The following is a 14280-nucleotide window of genomic DNA, read 5'->3' as shown; positions in this document are numbered from 1 at the left end:
AAGGAAGCTCCTGGCATCTCTTGTCATGCAGTCAGGTTAAGCTGCTGCCCATCCTCTGCTGCTGAGCAGCCAGCCACCCTTATGCACAGAGCACATGTTACACGGAAGCTGTGGCTTTTAATATGCAATGAACTAAATCTCCACACACACACACACAGCCGCCCCAGGCTGCAGCCAGCCACTTTGCATAGTATTCTGCTTGCTGTTGCTGATGCTCCCTTCATATCTGCTCCTTGCCCATCTGCTACCCATGTGACTAGCTGGGACACCACATCCCAGTTTCCAGTACATTTATACCAAGAGATCCCAGAGTGTCCCTTCCTTCACGCCCCAGGCTGGCCTCCAGCCACAATCCCGATCTGGCTTTCCATTAATGTAAACAGCTTGTAAAGGTGGCTCAGCTGGGATTACAGTGCACATTAAAGGGACAGATACTAGGATGGGTAAGGCTTCCTGGGTTCTTGATGTTACCCCACATTCTTCATTTTGGGTATTTGTCCCCAAAGGGTCACTGCTGATTTGGAGGGAACAGAACAAAGCAAAACAGCCACAGGGTGGGAGAGGGAGAGTTTGATCTGATTCTAATCCACCCCTGTATAAACCCTCATGATGTTTGCAGATGAGAGAATCGGCACCTGGAAAAATGCACAAATATGTTGCGGGCAGATTTTTAAAATAGCCGTGCATCCGACAGCTCCCATTAAGCCACTTAAATAAGTGGCTGGAGCTGCTGGGATCTGAGCCATCATGAGGATCTGGCCCTTTCTCTCCCTAGGCTGTCACATCCCAAATCTTGGTCCACTTTTGCATATACAGATAAATAAGGCAGTTGTATGACTTGCTGCCTGACTGGCATGTCTGGGCCTGCCCAGCATGTGGGTGCCTTTTTTTTTTTTTTTTTGCAAGTGCAGTCGCTTGCAGCCACAAAGCTGGAGAGCGGTGCTGAAACTCGGACCCTCATTCTTGTAAGAGATTTTGCTGCTCTGTGCCTAGAATCTGTTAAAATGGAAAATGTTTGTTTTTTTAAAAAAAAAAAACAATAAACCACCCATGTTTCGCACTCACTGGTGCTGCGTGGTTGTAGAAGCGGTGATGGGAAGGTGTAGGGATCTGGGTGGCAATGTGGCTGTGTCACTCTTGATTCCTCAGGCAGCCTCCATGTGCCCAGCAGAAGAGGAAGCCACAAGAAGGAGAGAGGGTTTGTTCCAGCTGCCCAAGGAGCGGTAACGAGGGGAGATGGGATGAAAATGAAGAGAGAGAGAGTATAGGGGGATGCATTTCCTATTGGTGAGGAACCCCTGGGCTGTGGGATAATCTCCCAAGGGAATGGGTGGGAGAATTATTGCTTGAATCACTTTAAAAGTAATCAGAGCTGGGGCAATTAGACAGTAGAGAACAATCCAGCATTGCCCAAGGAGTTAAACCAGAGGGGACCTCATACGTCTCTTCCATCACTGTCTGACTGGTCCATTCAGGCAGTAAGGAGTCCGAAAAACACAGAAGCAGGGATGGCCTTCAGGGAAGCTAAGTACCATGAACGGGGACCATGCAAGCACAGGCTGTGTTTGAAGCAAATCAGAGAATGTATGTGCGAGAAAGAGAGCACAACAGTCTGTTCCAGTGGAAAATCAAAATCCCCTCTGGAGTGAAACCGTCCCCACTCCTGCCAAGTACTGAGCACTATTAGCATGCCCTGGCTGGGGTCCAGGCACCCCAATTCTGCAGGGGGTCGTTAGAGAACAGGCTCCCATGTAATCCCCACCACCTGGCTTTCTTTCTGCCCCATCAGTCACCAGCTGACATCTGAATGGGGGCGAGGACCGAAATGTCTGTGACGGAAGTTAGTTCATAGATCATGTGGCTGTACTCGGAGTCTGGATCAGTGAGATGTGCTATTGCAAGTCCCTAAGAAACATACTGGGGAGGTGTGGGGGAAAATACAACCCAGCTCCATAGCTACAGATGCAGGAGGGAGGAAACTGCATTGCCGGCCTGCTCTAGATCCCTGGGGTGCTCTCACGGGCTTGGGGAGGATCTACTGCCTATAGGTTTGTTTCCCCTGCCTCTTCCCCTGGCTGCTATGGAGTCTCAGCCTTCGGGGTCAGGCCTGGGCCTGCAAAAATGCTGGAGAAGAGCCAGATTCAGAGCTTGTAAACAAGCACGCGCCCCCTTGTGGTAGCCAGAACCTTTCCTCTTCCCCCAAGGTGCAACTGGTGAGGCATGAGCCTTTGGTGCTGGCTAGGATTCAGCATGAGCTCTTTGTGGCAGGGACTGTCTCACACTGGATGTCTGTACAGTGCCAAGCACCATGGGGCCCTGATTTTGGCTGGGGCGCCTGGGTGCTACAGGAATATTGCTACTACCGTGCCAAAGGTATTCATCCCACCAGTGCAGCCCCAACCATCCCATTCTGAGGCTAAGTCCTAAGAACCTTGGGAAAGTTTCTTCCCCCTGGTTTTCCCAAGCTGTAACACGTGGGGGTGGGGGGGTGTTAATATTACCCTACTGCAGAGGGGCAGGTAAGGCTGAGTTAATTGCAGGGGTGAGGGAGTATTCCTATGGCTAGAAAGGGTGGTGAGAATTAGGCACTGTCCCTTCACCAATCCTGCCTGAGCCCCAGCACATCCCTCCCTGAGCATTCTGGAGGATCCAGCTGGGGTGTGCCATCTCTTGGCCTCCACCCGACAGCTAAACGTTCCATTTTCTGCTTACCCCACCGATGGCAGTGAGGTCTCTGTTCTCAGGGCAGAGCTTCTTAACCCCGCTGAGCTGCAATCACAGGACTGCAGCAGAGCCTGCAGGGGACAGAAGGGACAGGGGAGGAGGTCCCCAGTAAGCACAAAGGTCAGGGCAGGTATATTTCAAATGGCTCTAGTGCTGTGTCTCTAGGCCTCCCCATTCCCCTTTTTGCTGCCTGCTAGGAGGCGCCGTAGGCAAAAGGCATGACCTACTAGCAAGGATGCCATCCCTTAATCTATCATTCATGAGCCTCTAGGGTTGTGGTGCCACTTTGCGTTAGTGTAAGTCCTCCATCAATTATGTAGCCCTTTTACAGTTCAGTGCCAGTCCAACCAGACAAGACGTTAACCCGGTAATTCAGGGCAGGCGGATTTGGCCAGTCAAGAGCCTTTGGTACCAAGGACCCAGGCTGTGCCATCCGCAGCTGCCTGGCCACCATTAGTGAAGGCCAACAGATCCCCCTGGAGGATGTTTTGATCATCGTAAATTGTGAAATTCAAATTGATTCAACTTCAGTGGCAAGACTCCCTGTTTGGAAACCCTTCTTCTGCTTCTTCTGATTAAAGCTATTTTGGGTGCCTGTTTTACAAAGACTTTGTTTAATTGTTTCATCTCCAACTTCTAGCAATTACTGTTGGAATACTAAGACTTTCTTCCTTAATCCCACCTATGTAGTTACAGCTTCCTTCAGCTTTTGCCGTTCTTTGGACCAGGGGAAGTCAATGTTTTTTATCACAGTCCAAGTTTCTTGGTCAAGGTCCAGGCTCCAGAGAAAATAAATAGGTAAATAAAAATATTTTAGGGTACATTCAAAAGCAGCTGGCAGTCCAGATTTGGCCGTGGTCCACCTATTGACTACCCCTGCCTTAGACTTTTTGTACAGTGGGTGAACAATCACCTAATACTGAGTACTTGCTTTTCAAGTTGCCCATTTTTGAATAATAAATCATAGGGCAAGGTTAATAAATCAAAAGCGCATCCCCATACATATTTCAGTGGAACAAAAAGCATCTGGTACACTAGAAATGAATTAACAAATGCCAAGAGTGAGAGACTGTTTCAATTCATTATTCACCAAGATAGTTTTCTTCACAGTATTAGCATAATTAATACTTAGTGAATTATATCTTTATGTACCCTTACCAAAGATAAGCTCTAGTTCTCTCCCAACCATATGGAGTCTCATTTTAGTAAAAATTATGTTTAGCACTTTTCTTCAGCTCTCCAAACACTTCACAAATGAGGTGAATATAATCATCCCCCCCCCCTTTTTTTAAACAGATGGGGAAACTGGCACAGGGCTGTGATGTGACTTGCCCAAGGACAGCCAGTGGACCAGTAGCAGAGCCAGGCATAGAAACCAGGTCTCCTAAATCCCAAACCAGTACTCTAAACCACTAGATCACACTTCCTCACATGTAGCAGCATATTAAACATTTAGTATACCGTAAAAGTTAATTTCTGACAAACATGAGATTGAATTAAATATAAAAATATTATATTAATCAACTTTTTTTAAAAAAAAATCTGAACTGGAATGTTGCAGAAACCAGTTTGAGGCCAATCTTATCATAGCCACGATTATATAGTGAGCTCTAGGGCCTGCGGATCTCAAGCAATCTACAAGCTTGTGGGCAGTGAAGAAGGAACCAAATAAATTCCCATTCTTGTGCACCTTAGAAGCTCAAGGAGGGCAAGTTTATGCACCTAAGAGGCAGTGAGCTTTTCATCCTCATTTCAAGGTCACACCGCTGTCTGCCAAAAAATGTGTGATGCAAGAGAAAAATGAAACTTGCAACAGTACAGGATAGTTACTTCCAATGATCACACAAAAAAGGGTAAAAAGATGATAATTAAATTAAAATTAATGAAACCAAAATTCTTCACAAGTTTACCAGATTCCTTTTTATTTAGCCAAAGACAGAACTGAGACTATACCTGAATGTTTACGTTTTATTAATTGAATTACATAAATACTAATAAATTAAATAAGAGTTACAGAAAGCAAAGTAAGGTGATATGACAGTCAAAGTTAAATCTATGAATTTAACATGAAGTATTCAAATTTTTATAAAGTAGGTATAATCAAACCTAGTTAGTTCATTTCACACATCATAAAGTGGTGATATTAGCAAAATCATCTCAGTACAGAACAGAATTAACTACCAGTATAAATCTCTTAATACAGGTCATTGTTCAACACTTAACTGTCAGAAGTAGAAGTTTCCCACAATTATTACACTTTAAAAAGCTCAATAAGGTTTAAGGACTCCCATAAAGCTGCAGAAATGCTAAACTCTTCAAAGTCTCTGGAGATATCTTTATTCTGCCGCATCATCTTCATCACAGATTTTGGAATTAGGAATGACAGTAAGAACCAAGGTGGGTCCTGGATCCCTGTTGAGCTTAAAATTCAAACCTCAGGGCTTTCAAACACATACTCTAAATTAACTTTCACACCAATAAAATTGCACCAAACAGGCAACCTCAACTTTGCCCTCTAAGTACATCTAATAATGTACATATGCAAAAATCACCTAAATTTTTCAACAATTCACACTAAACCAATACCTGAAAAACAGTCATCACCACAAAATACTGCACCTCTACAAAAATACTAACTTAACAGAAAAACACCTACATAAAACATCCACATCATCATCCTCGAACAGCCTCTTAATTCAGTAAGCATAAAAACCCATTAAAACACCACTATTACCACGTACATCAATATACACAACTACCAAAAAATACTCTAACTGTTCTGACACAATAGGTGCAAAGTTAAAATTGAATGTGTGGTACAGTTTGGTTGGTGTGACCGTTGAAGTAGAGTAGGTGTTTGAAAGTTGTGAAGTTGGCGGAGTAATTGCCAGTTTCCAAAACATTTCATTTTGTTTGCTTGTTTTTACCAATGTGTGAGAGATACAGAGCTTTAAAATATTAAGGTAGGTGTTACCTGGAGTAAATGTTAATCTTTCCACCTTAACTATTTTTGAATTTTTGTGGGGAGAATTGGGGATGAGTGGAGAATACAAACACATGCCTTCCCTTCAGTTACATCTTTGCACTGCCAGTAGGAAATTATGATTTATTTTTAATAATAGTAAGCTATGATCTTATAGTGCTTGTGTGATTAAGGTCTCTGCATTACAGATTCACAATTATTCCTTTGTGCCTAGTGACAAACCTGTTAGTAAAAACAATAAGTACACATAGCATTAGTCTCCCAACTATATAAAAGTCACACGCTTAAGTCAAAGGAACACATCTGCTAAGATGTGTACAACTATTTTACATAAAATCAGGTAGTCACCTGGTAAAACACATTTTAAATACTTGGTTACATAGGTACATGAAATCAACATTTAGATGCAAATAACCAGTTCTACTGACAATTTCTAATTGGTGATAGGTAGAAACTTAAATTCCAAATGGCATCATAGCTATGGTACTATTTTGGTATCAAAAATAGGCTTTCTTATGAGCTGGGAGAAATATTAATAGTGGTGCCTCCTGGAAAAGGTCTTCCAACACTCTTCAGGGTGGCCAACAGTGAGCTGTAGCTCACGAAAGCTTATGCTCAAATAAATTGGTTAGTCTCTAAGGTGCCACAAGTCCTCCTTTTCTTTTCACCCACACCCAACATCTCAGTTTTCTTCTGTCATTGTCAAATAACTTTTCCACTGTAGCCAATAGAGACTTTATGAAAGTAAGTCTGACTGCTTGCTAAACAGAAGCCCAAATCATCAAGCAATGACACGAAAATGACTCATGAAAGCCTGGTAAAGATTAAGTTTCATGAATTAAATGAAAAAGATACATCCTGCTTTTCTACCAGAATATGAAAGTATGATGCATGCTTTATGGACTCATTAAAAAAGACAGTTTGAGAGGACATACATCTTTATAAAATAAGATGACATATCAGTTCTCAGTACTGAATTGAAAGGTTGCAGAAGGGAACTGTTCTCCACTTTTCAGTGTTGTGGTGCCACAAGTAATTGAGCTTCAGGATTCGTTATATACTGCCTATTAATGTTAATCAGCATTTGAAAGGTGACAGATACTAGTCACGTTGTTCAATTTATCCTTCCAATGCATTTATATACTATGGTGCTGGACATGGTATAAACCTGAAGAGCAAACAAAAATATTATTTTAAAACCATGTTAATTACGTTACACAATAAATATTTAATATTGCTTAAGGAAATCTATTAATGAACTACATTAGATGAATTTATATTCATTATGTGAATTTATAGTATGATTTACCTTTGAAATAGATCACACAGCTATACTTTGCTCTCAGAATTTGTTTCCTTTCTTCTTCTTCACAGGTGGTTAGCATCTCTTTTTTTGTTTTTAGGTTGGGTGCTTCTGTTTTGTCCCATTCTCTTAAGAGGATGTAAAGAATATGCAAGACAGTTATAACAGACTTGCAATGCCATTTGAAATTCTAGATAAAAATAACAGAAACATGTTAAATGTTTAAAGACAGTACAAAATAAAATTCAAAAAGAAGTAGACAAAAGGATAAAGTACTGATTTAGTTATTGAAATAAAAGATTGATTTTCAAATTACTGATATTCATTTCAAATTCTGGAATGCACTAATAAAGTGAACAGATGTACAAATGAAATGAAATGAAAATGTATATTTGCGGAGGACAGTGCCTCAAATGTAAAAGGGGAATAACTAAAAGTGACTAACAATGTATTTTAAGAAAAGTAAATCTAGCTGACTCCCTAAATTAGCACAATACAGAGAAAGCAAAAAGGAAGATGAATGTTACGAAATAAATCTATCTCAAAGCCAAACTCTCCAAATTACTTGTTGACAATGACTGCACCAAGCAGTTCAAAACGCTTCATACAAAATCAGCAGGAATCAGATAATTGAAAGCAGCATAGAATTAACAAACATTGATACCAAAATTAACAGAAAAAGGAAAACTGTACAAAACAATATTTATTACAAAAGTTCCACAGAAGCCTCTCTTTCACAGCTTACCAGTAACAGCAGCAGGATGACGGGTGGCCAAGAGCACAGTAAGCAGGGCAAAAAGCAAAAAAACTTGGATGCAGAATTCCAGGCAAGATGGAAGCACAGTGTGAAGGGCCAGGACTCTGGACACAGTTTCATGGGGGAACCACAAACAGAGTCTGATGAAACCTGTACCCTGTTTACAGGGTGCTCATTCAGACCAACTGGCTCACTTGGCCTAGTACCAAGAGACCAGAGAGCCAAGACCCAATTCCCTGATTACAGGGCAGTCATTTGCCTCAGGCTGTGAAGACAACACAATGCCAAGAGACGCAAAGGGCCTCGGAGACCAAACTCTTGTTACAGGGAGGTCAAGCTGCCCATGGTTCTAATCCACCAGAATTCAAAAAAGAGATGCAACCTGTACCCTGATTACAGGGTGGTCACTGGGATTAGCCGAATAGAAGAGACCATAACCTGATTTACAGGAAGGTCAAACTCCTCAAAGTATCAAAAGGCTCAATATGTCCCATTCTATAGATACTTGTGACATGCACCCTAATTACAGGGTTATCACGCTGACTAGTGGGCCAGAGCATGGCATAATGCCAAACAAGCAAGTGGGCAAAGACCTGGACCCTAGTTACAGGGGGGTCACACTGCTCAGGGTTCCACAGAACTCAATATCCTCCAGAAGCCAGAGAGACACGAACTCTCCCCTAATTACAGCGTCAGGACTCAAACCAACCGGCTGAAGTAGCATGGTGGCAAAAGAAGAAAGGGCAGAAACCTGAACCCTGGATACAGGGTGGTTATGCTGCCCAAGTACTAAGGGATACAGCACTACCTGTGAGTCACAGACATGTGACCTAAATTGCCCTCCTTAAAGGCCAGTCATTGCCATCAGCCCACTAAGGGGAGCTCAGCCTAAACAAAGCAGAAGTGGAGAGACCAGATCCCTGTTTACAGGGAGGTCACTCTGTACAAGACAGTAAAAGATGACAGCTGAGCCCTTACTCTTCCCTTTTGTGGGGAGGAGGAGGATATAAACATTAATACACTTTGAGCTCTTTTTCCAATTCTGAGAAGAGTTAAAAAAAAAAGCGCTGCAGCGATTTAACTTAAAAAAATTAAAATAAATAACTAAAAATTAAAAAGCTTGCACACCCACTTCTATCACGTGCTCTCACAAACACACCCGTACAAAACAAAGGGGGACTTCCCAGAACAGAAAGAGAGCTCATCACAACAGGTCATTCGACCCACAGTGTTAAACTCAACCAATCTTCCTCCCCTCAAAAAAACAAAGGGAAAAGGGGCAAGACCTGCACCCTGATTACAGGGTGGGGTCCAAGTGACTAGCCCAACAACCCAAAGAAGCCAAAGGGGAAAGGACCTGAACCCTTCTTACAGAGCGGTCCCTAGTGCTAACTGATTAATGGAAAATACGTCACAAGAAAGAGAAAAGGAGGAGACCTGAACCCTACTTACAGGGTGGTCACTCAGCCCAAAGCACTAAGGGAAACTAGTCCTCCATAAATAAGAGGCACATGACCTGCACCCTAATTACAGGGCAGACAAAGTGATCCAGCTGAGAGCAAGACACAATCCCAGATGAGCAAAGGACAGAGACCTGAACCCTGGTTACAGGGAGGTCACACGGCTCAAGTAACAAAGACATCAGTAGCTCCCATAAGCGAGAGAAATGAGACTCTAACCCTGATTACAAGGTGGTCACTCTGACTAGCTGAATTAAAGAGCATAATCACAGAAGACAACTTGAGACCTGAACCCTGATTACAGGGCGGTCATGCAACAAAGGGCCCTAAAATAACCCTAATCCCTGATAAATGAGAGGGTTTCGACCTGCACCCTAATTACGGTGTGGTCTTTCCGATTAGAAAGATAAAGGTGCATAAAGCCTGGGAGCAAAAGGGCAGAGACCCGACCCCGAATTACAGGGCAGTCACGCCCCACAAGGTATCAAAGGGCTAAGTATTTCCCATACTACAGAAACTTGTGACACGCACCTGAATTACAGGTGGTCACAGTGAGTAGACTCTCAGCAGGGCATGATGGCAAAACAGCAAGATGGCAGATACCTGACTCCGAATTACAGGGAGGTGAGTCACCCTGCTCAGGGTTCCAAAGAGCTCGTATCCCCCAGAAGCAAAAGGAATATGACTTGCACCCTGATTACAGGGTTGTCATCCCGACTACAGGGCTACAACAAGGCGTAATGCCAAATGAGCAAGTGGGCAAAGACCCAGACCCTAGTTACAGGGCGGTCACATTGCTCAAGTTACCAAACAGCTCAATGTCCCTCGAAAGCGAGGGGGTGTGACTTGCACCCTGATTACAGGGCAGTCACTCTCACTAGCCAGCTAATGGACTATAATGTCAAAAGGACAAAACAGCACAGACCTGGACCCTGCTTACAGGGCGGTCACGCTGCTCAAGGGATTAGAAGGCTCAAGATCCCCGTAGAGTGTCACTACATGACCTGAGGTCATGATCTGATTACAGGGAGGTTACTGTGTGCAGAGTCCCTTTCCTTCTTCTCCATCTTCAGTGACTTGTCCTCTTTCCTCCTCTTTGCTTGACATTCCTGACACTTCCTTCTTGTCCATTTGTGCTTGGAGCTGCCTGAAACAGAGAGAGAGCGCATACGGGAGTGTGTAAATCAGACGACCTTATGACAACTCCACGTCCCAAATGCAAACTGAGTGTAAACTACTGATCCAGTGTGATTTTCCAGGTCTGCAGACAGCCTGGATATTCAGCTCCAAGATGCGGTCCTCAGACACTTCCACAAGGACTTTCCCCTCCTCTTCAGCCCCACTGGGTGACAAAAGTACCAAACCCATCTGATTGAAGAGCAACAGTCTCCAAGTTTCCCCTTGACAACTATTATACCAGGCGGTCTCCATACAAAATCAAGAAGAATTGGAGGATTAAGGGCAGTGTGGAATTAATTGACAAGTATCCCAAAATCAATATCACAAGGTATACTGCCTGGACTGACTTGGTCCAAAACTGCCACAGGACTTCCCATTTCAGAGCTTACCTGCAACAGGAGCAGGATGTCGGGTCTCCAGGAGCACAGTAAGCAGGGAAGAAAGCAGGAGTCTTGGCTGCAGAATTCCAGGCAAGTTGGAAGCTCAGTGTGAAGGGCCAGGACTCTGGACACAGTTTCATGGGGGCACCACAAATAGTGTCTGATGAGACCTGTACCCTGTTTACAGGGTGCTCATTCAGAACAGCTGGTTTACGTGGCCTTGTACCAAGAGACCAGAGGGCCAAGACCAGATTCCCTGATTACAGGGCGGTCACTCTCCTCAGGCTGTGAAGACAGCACAATGCCAGGAGACCCAAAGGGCCTCAAGACCAAACCCTAATTACAGGGAGGTCAAGCTGCCCATCCACCAGATTTCAAAAGACAGATGCAACCTGTACCCTGATTACAGGGTGGTCACTGGGATTAGCCAAATAGCAGAGACCATAACCTGATTTACAGGAAGGTCAAACTCCTCAAAGTACCAAGACACTCAATATGTCCCATTCCATAGATACTTGTGACATGCACCCTAATTACAGGGTTATCACGCTGACTAGTGGGCCAGAGCACGGATTAATGCCAAACGAGCAAGTGGGCAAAGACCTGGACACTAGTTACAGGGAGGTCACATTGCTCAAGTTACCAAACAGCTCAATGTCCCTCAAAAGCGAGGGAGGTGTGACTTGCACCCTGATTACAGGGCAGTCACTCTCACTAGTCAGCTAACGGAGCATAACGTCAAAAGGACAAAACAGCACAGGCCTGGACCATGCTTACAGGGCGGTCACACTGCTCAAGGGATTAAAAAGCTCAAGATCCCTGTAGAGTGTCACTACATGACCTGAGGTCTGATTACAGGGAGGTTCCTATGTCCAGGGTCCCTTTCCTTCTTCTCCATCTTCAGTGACTTGTCCTCTTTCCTCCTCTTTGCTTGACATTCCTGACACTTCCTTCTTGTCCATTTGTGCTTGGAGCCGCTTGAAACAGAGAGAGAGAGCATACAAGAGTGTGTAAATCAGACGACCTTATGACAACTCCACATCCCAAATGCAAACTGAGTGTAAACTACTGATCCAGTGTGGTTTTCCAGGTCTGCAGACAGCCTGGATATTCAGCTCCAAGATGCTGTCCTCAGACACTTCCACAAGGACTTTCCCCTCCTCTTCAGCCCCACTGTGACAAAAGTACCAAACTCATCTGACTGAAGAGCAACAGTCTCCAAGTTTCCCCTTGACAACTATTATACCAGGTGGTCTCCATACAAAATCAAGAAGAATTGGAGGATTAAGGGCAGTGTGGAATTAATTGACAAGTATCCCAAAATCAATATCACAAGGTATACTGCCTGGACTGACTTGGTCCAAAACTGCCACAGGACCCTCCCTTTTAGAGCGTACCTGCAACAGGAGCAGGATGTCGGTTCTCCAGGAGCACAGTAAGCAGGGAAGAAAGCAGGAGACTTGGCTGTAGAATTCCAGGCAAGTTGGAAGCTCAGTGTGAAGGGCCAGGACTCTGGACACAGTTTCATGGGGGCACCACAAATAGTGTCTGATGAGACCTGTACCCTGTTTACAGGGTGCTCATTCAGACCAGCTAGCTTACTTGGCCTAGGACCAAGAGACCAGAGGGCCAAGACCAGATTCCCTGATTACAGGACGGTCACTCACTTCAGGCTGTGAAGACAGCACAATGCCAAGAGACCCAAAGAGCCTCAGAGACCAAACCCTAATTACAGGGAGGTCAAGCTGCCCATGGTTCTAATCCACCAGACTTCAAAAGGCAGATGCAACCTGTACCCTGATTACAGGGTGGTCACTGGGATTAGCCAAATAGCAGAGACCGTAACCTGATTTACAGGAAGGTCAAACTCCTCAAAGTACCAAAGCGCTCAATATGTCCCATTCCATAGATACTTGTGACATGCACCCTAATTACAGGGTTGTCACGCTGACTAGTGGGCCAGAGCACGGCATAATGCCAAACAAGCAAGTGGGCAAAGACCTGGACCCTAGTTACAGGGGGGTCACATTGCTCAAGTTACCAAAGAGCTCAATGTCCCTCGAAAGTGAGGGGGGTGTGACTTGCACCCTGATTACAGGGTAGTCACTCTCACTGGCCAGCAAGTGGAGCATAATGTCAAAAGGACAAAACAGCAGAGACCTGGACCCTAGTTACAGGGGGGTCACATCGCTCAAGTTACCAAAGAACTCAATATACCCCAGAAGCCAGAGAGACACGAACTCTCCCCTAATTACAATGTCAGGACTCAAACCTACCGGCTGAAGTAGCATGGTGGCAAAAGAAGAAAGGGCAGAAACCTGAACCCTGGATACAGGGTGGTTATGCTGCCCAAGTACTAAGGGATACGGCACTACCTGTGAGTCACAGACATGTGACCTAAATTGCGCTCCTTAAGGGCCAGTCATTGCCATCAGCCCACTAAAAGGAGCTCAGCCTAAACAGAGCAGAAGTGGAGAGACCAGATCCCTGTTTACAGGGAGGTCACTCTGTACAAGACAGTAAAAGATGACAGCTGAGCCCTTACTCTTCCCTTTTGTGGGGAGGAGGAGGATATAAACATTAATACACTTTGAGCTCTTTTTCCAATTCTGAGAAGAGTAAAAAAAAAAGCGCTGCAGCGATTTAACTTAAAAAAATTAAAATAAATAACTAAAAATTAAAAAGCTTGCACACCCACTTCTATCACGTGCTCTCACAAACACACCCGTACAAAACAAAGGGGGACTTCCCAGAACAGAAAGAGAGCTCATCACAACAGGTCATTCGACCCACAGTGTTAAACTCAACCAATCTTCCTCCCCTCAAAAAGCAAAGGGAAAAGGGGCAAGACCTGCACCCTGATTACAAGGTGGGGTCCAAGTGACCAGCCCGACAATCCAAAGGAGCCAAAGTGGAAAGGACCTGAACCCTTCTTACAGGGCGGTCCCTCGGGCTAGCCGATTAATGGAAAATACGTCACAAGAAAGAGAAAAGGAGGAGACCTGAACCCTACTTACAGGGTGGTCACTCAGCCCAAAACACTGAGGGGAACCTAGTCCTCCGTAAATAAGAGGCACATGACCTGCACCCTAATTACAGGGCAGTCAAACTGATCGGGCTGAGAGCAAGACACAATCCCAGATGAGCAAAGGACAGAGACCTGAACCCTGGTTACAGAGAGGTCACACGGCTCAAGTAAAAAAGACATCAGTAATTCCCATAAGCGAGGGAAACGTGACTCTCACCCTGATTACAAAGTGGTCACTCTGACTAGCTGATTTAAGGAGCATAATCACAGAAGACAACTTTAGATTTGAACCCTGATTACAGGGCGGTCACGCTCCTAAAGTCCTTAAAATTATCCTAATCCCTGAAGAACGAGAGGGATTCGACCTGCACCCTAATTACAGGGTGGTCAAGCTGATTAGCAAGATAAAGGTGCATGAAGCCTGGGAGCAAAAGGGCAGAGACCTGTCCCCGAATTACAGGGAGGT

The 14280-nt window shown here is 44.5% G+C and overlaps 1 long non-coding RNA gene across 2 annotated transcripts; it reads right to left on the bottom strand.

The window, feature by feature from the left end:
* Positions 1 to 4866: 4866 nt before the first annotated feature.
* On the bottom strand, positions 4867 to 13597 carry LOC311513388. 2 transcript variants are annotated; one of them, XR_014709715.1, is made up of 5 exons: positions 12184 to 13597; positions 10796 to 11763; positions 7756 to 10374; positions 7017 to 7200; positions 4867 to 6875 (listed from the first exon to the last, which is right to left on the bottom strand). It is a non-coding gene; the product is annotated as an uncharacterized lncRNA (long non-coding RNA). The 2 variants fall into 2 exon arrangements; XR_014709716.1 differs by having other exon boundaries at positions 7017 to 7138.
* Positions 13598 to 14280: the final 683 nt, after the last annotated feature.

Source organism: Lepidochelys olivacea (assembly GCF_965140295.1).
Source record: "Lepidochelys olivacea isolate rLepOli2 genome assembly, chromosome: 26".
Lineage (NCBI taxonomy): Eukaryota > Metazoa > Chordata > Testudines > Cheloniidae > Lepidochelys > Lepidochelys olivacea.
Note: the sequence above shows the minus strand (reverse complement) of the source record. Positions and strands in the feature narration are given on the sequence as shown.